This window comes from Cibotium barometz, chromosome 4 (assembly GCF_041138505.1).
Source record: "Cibotium barometz isolate CiBa-2024 chromosome 4, ASM4113850v1, whole genome shotgun sequence".
Classification (NCBI taxonomy): domain Eukaryota; kingdom Viridiplantae; phylum Streptophyta; class Polypodiopsida; order Cyatheales; family Cibotiaceae; genus Cibotium; species Cibotium barometz.
Genome location: NC_141049.1, coordinates 31,961,058 through 31,966,076, shown reverse-complemented (window position 1 = coordinate 31,966,076; position 5,019 = coordinate 31,961,058).

The following is a 5,019-nucleotide window of genomic DNA, read 5'->3' as shown; positions in this document are numbered from 1 at the left end:
TTCCATATCTCAAGCATCTACTCCGGAAAAAAAACACGTGCATACACCAGCTTACTGTAAAACCACCCGGCCTGTACATTTGCCAGGGCATTCAGGGCAAAGTTTTATTGCACACCATACGTCCCATATGTACATGGACTCAAAACATCTTTACAGAAAAACGCCTGACATACTTTGCCCAACCCCCAGCCTGCTGAATCATTCATGATCAGCAATAAAAAGCATTTCAAGACCTAAATCCATATCCAAAAACTGCCCTTCATCTGAAATTACATCTTCAGACACTGCATCCTGTACAATCACCATCAAACGTGCATAATACTTCTTCAGCATGTATCCATTTACCCTGGAAGCATGTAAAGTCCCATCTAAATCTGCCAATTGATAGGTACCATTTGCAAATCCTTGCATCACCAAGAAAGGTCCTTCCCACTTAATTTGGAACTTCTTATGAAAGGAATTATCCAGCCTGCTATTATAACGTAATACCAAATCATCCTTTATAATTCCTCTGCTTTTAATTTTCTTGTTGAACTTCTCCAACGTCCTTGCTTGCATATCTTCATAATGCTTCAAAGCATTATCCCTGTTCAGCTGTGCTTCTTGTAAATGTAACAGTCGTTCTTTAAGGGCATCTTTAGGCTCTTCCAAAAGCTTTTCCAACATTTTCACAGCTAGTATCTCCACCTCAATAGGCAATAAGGCTTCCTTCCCATAAACAAGATGAAATGGAGTGAAACCCGTACCAGTTTTAATTGCTGTCCTGTATGCCCACAAGGCAGAGCAGGCAACTCCAGATTCCAATTCTTGCCTTGTTGCTCTGTCACCTTAGATAAAATCTTGATCAATTCACCATTGAAATGCTCATTCAGGCCATTACACTGTGGATAGTAAGGTGTGGTAAAACTGCGACTGATCTTCATCTTTGTACACAAATAGTCCATAAGCTCTGCTCTAAAACCTGGACCCTGATCAGAAAGCAATTCCAATGGCACACCAAATTTATAACAAATATCCTGATATACAAACTTTGCCACCTCCTTAGCAGTAATTTGTTTCACTGCCTTTGCTTCTGCCCATCTAGAAAGGTAATCAACTGTAGTCAAGATGTAGCACTTCCCTCGGCTGGTAATAGGTAATGGTCCCACAGAATCAATTCTCCATTTTTCAAAAACATCATAAGCAAGAATTGTCTTCCTCATTTCAGGCTTTAATATCCGTCTACTATGAGCTTGGCATTGTTTGCATGACCTGCACCAATGATTAACATCCTTATGTACACTTGGCCATACATATCCTTCCTGCAATACCTTATGTAAGGTAATTTTTGAGGCAAAATGTCCACCGCATGCTCCTTCATGGTTTTCCTTAAGAATTTTGTAGATTTCTTCCTTCCAAGGTACCCGTCACATTATCAAGTCAATTCCCTTCAAATACAAAGCATCACCAACCATCACATACCTTAGAGCTTTCCTGATGAAACCATATTTTTTTGATTTGTCAATACCGTTAGGAATCATCTCTGTTAACAAAAACTCCTCAACATCCTGTAAATTCTCCCTGCCACAATAAAATGATGCATGAGCTTTAAGAACAAAAACTTCACCAATCATTCCCTGGGCTGCTTCATGAGCTTCCTCATTATGGCCTTGATCCACATGCTTAAGACTCCAAGCTTCAAATTCCTTCAACAAACCTTTAATCTTGAAACACATTTCTTTGAGTAACATATTCTTTGACTTCCAAACTCCCAATACCTGTTTTACCACAAGCAATGCATCTCCTCGACGAATGCGAATTCTGTGTACACCATGCTTCAAACATATTTGCAATCCAACTTCCAGAGTCAGATACTTTGCTTCATTGTTGCTATGTGCATCCACCTTAACACCCTTTTTAAAAACAAGGCAACCCTGAGGATCATAAAGCACCAAACCTCCTGAGGCTGCATCATGGCTTTTCCTGTAAGAACCATCAAAATATAATAAGTGTGCATTCACCAATTCTGCCGCATCCTCAACTGGCTTCTTGATGGTTTCCTCCTTTATAAGAACAGGACTCTCCTTATATGTCAGTAGATCAGCTAAGGTAGCCTGGTACTCTCTTCCACCAAGAATGAGAAAGTAAATTCCTGCAACTCAATCACCCACTTCATCATAGCTTTAGATAAATTTGTGCCATTTATCAAACTGAGGTAAAAAAGTGTAGCTCGTCAAAAACACAAAGGGGCAAGGCAACAAGTAATGGCGGAACCGCCTACATGCATATAGTACACTAACCATAACAAGTTCCACCTCTGATAACAACCTTTCTCTGGCAAGTTTCACCCTGCTAGCACAGTAGACTGGTTGCATATAATGTGATTCTTTCCCCTTTTGTAACAACATAGCTCCAATTGCATCTTCACCTACTGAAGGGTTGACATAAAATACCTGTTCCCAATTAGGCGCCTGCATTGTAGGAATAGCTCCCAACACCTCTTTCACTTTTTGGAAAACTACCTCACACTCCTCCGTCCAATGCAAAGGATCATGCTTTGCTGCTTGCTGCAAAGGATATAACAACTGTGAAGATAGAGAGATGAATCGAGCCATATACTTCACCTTTTGCACAAAAGTAGCCAGTTGCCTTGTATTCTTTGGTGTAGAAAGAAGAAGAAGAGACTTGACTTTATCAGGATCTGGATCAATACCATTCTCTGAAACAACATGGCCCAAGAGCTTCACCCTTGGTTGAGCTAAAAAACACTTCCATATCTCAAGCATCTGCTCCGAAAAAAAAACACGTGCATACACCAGCTTACTGCAAAACCACCCGGCCTGTACATTTGCCAGGGCATTCAGGGCAAAGTTATATTGCACACCATGCGTCCCATATGTACACGGACTCAAAACATCTTTACAGAAAAACGCCTGACAACGTCTACTCGAGGTATATAAGTCTAGGAACTAGGCTCATAATAGGACTATTTTACACTTATTTGGTAATAATTATACTTTAATTCCCTAATAATTATACTTTAATTCTCTAATAATTATAAAGTACAAGAAATTTTATTGAAATTCTTGGCTGTTAGATTGTATGATAGGAAAATCTTCCAAGGACATGAGAAGGTATGTCTGTATGAGTCTTTATAATTGTAACAATTGGTCCAACAATGTTAGCTATACCTACCTTGAGACTCGCATCTCTAGGATCGTGTTGTTTATAAGCTCACATGTCTAAGCTCACAGCTCGTGTCTAGGTTCACGTCTAAAGACTAACGTTGGCAAAAGCAAAAAAAAAAGAATATTGTCTCTATTGTATCCAACTTGCTCAAAACATCTGGATCAAGATACCCAATAGCCCCCTGCCCGCTTCTACTGAGGTAATCAAACACTACAACCCCCTTAGTCTAAATCAACTGACCCACCAAAGTGTCAGCCTAGGTCAAATATGACTCTCAACAACCTTAACCTTCAACCCTAACATCTTAGTTAATCTCCTCTAACCTGATTTGACCCTCAGCTGACTGTTGCTGACTCCTATTTGATCAATTATTTTCCTCTCATCCCAAAAAGACTATTTCTATCCTTCTACACCTTCAATTGACTTATCCTATCACTCAGCTGACTGTTGCTGACTCCTATTTGATCAATTATTTTCCTCTCATCCCAAAAAGACTATTTCTATCCTTCTACACCTTTAATTGACTTATCCTATCACTCACCTGACTCTAACTGATGTTGTCTGACTTAGCCTCCGACTCAGCACTAACTCAGACATCCCTCATAATCGATCTTCTCAACAATCTCAATCAAAACAACACAATCAAAACACCATAGCACAAAATTCAACCATCCACTTTAGCACATATTTAAACCCAAACATCCTGTTTTCTTTATATTTGCAAAACAAAACCAGTCTCAATAGTCCTAAGACCCTAGGTTCAAACAAGAGAGAAAAAAACATAAAACAAAGGGATAATATGTAGGCAGGTCCCTGCCACCAGCAACTTAACTCTTTACGTCTTCATCTTCAGACACAAACAATAGTTAAGCAAGTATTGAGTAGCACCAAGTTCTTTTATAGAGGTTTAGATGGAGACCTTGAGCTTGCCTCCCTGCAGCCCTCAATTGATCTTTTGACTCATGCACTCTCTCTACTCTGGCGCCCAACCCATGTTGATATGTCAAGCTCAACCTGAGCTGACACTCACGAGGTAGGCATCACTTGGTGGGTTTGGTAGCTGGCACCAACATATCCTTGCCAGAGATTCTACAGACTCCACTTAGCGTGTTCACATTATGGACCACTTGTATATACTCTATTATGTGTGTTAGTCACTTTATCTTCTTTGTAGACCTCTTTTGTTATGTAAAGAAGAAGAAGAATTTTCAGCCTCTCACCTTGTGTGTTCTCTTCTAGGGTTTGTGTGTGTGTGTGTCTGTGCTTGTAAGAACTCAAGCTCTCTTCTCCCCTGCATCTTTTCATGGTATCAGAGCCTGGTTCATGCTAAAGGCTGATCGAAAAATGCAAGAGAAGTATAGGAAGCGGTATGAGGGTAAGAGCTTCATCTACTCTTCCCCCTTTGTGTTGGCTACTACACCCTTGTCGGGAGCTCTTTAGAGGAGGCACTGACAAATGAACTCTGAATGAGGAGCTTTCATCGAAGGAGAAAAGCTATAGGGCAACTATAAAGTATGTTGGACAAACTTTTTCGGGCCTCCATTTTTCAGGCACGTCTAGACCTCCGTTTTTCAGTTTGCAAGCGTTCACGTGCATTGTGATGGGTAAGTTTCGATTCTCTACAGAACTCTATTTTTGGAACTGCAAGAAAGGCGATTGGTTGTGAATACACTGTGTGTACTGCAAAGAGGTCTCAAAGTTGCCATTGGGTGTATGTATGCAAATTAAGGTCATTGGTTGTGACAATTTGGGTGCAGTATAGTACCGTTGTAGAAAAAAAAAAGTTTATGTAGGCCAAACAAGAGTGTTGTTTTTGGTAAATTTGTGTTGCAGAAAAGATGTCGAATGATG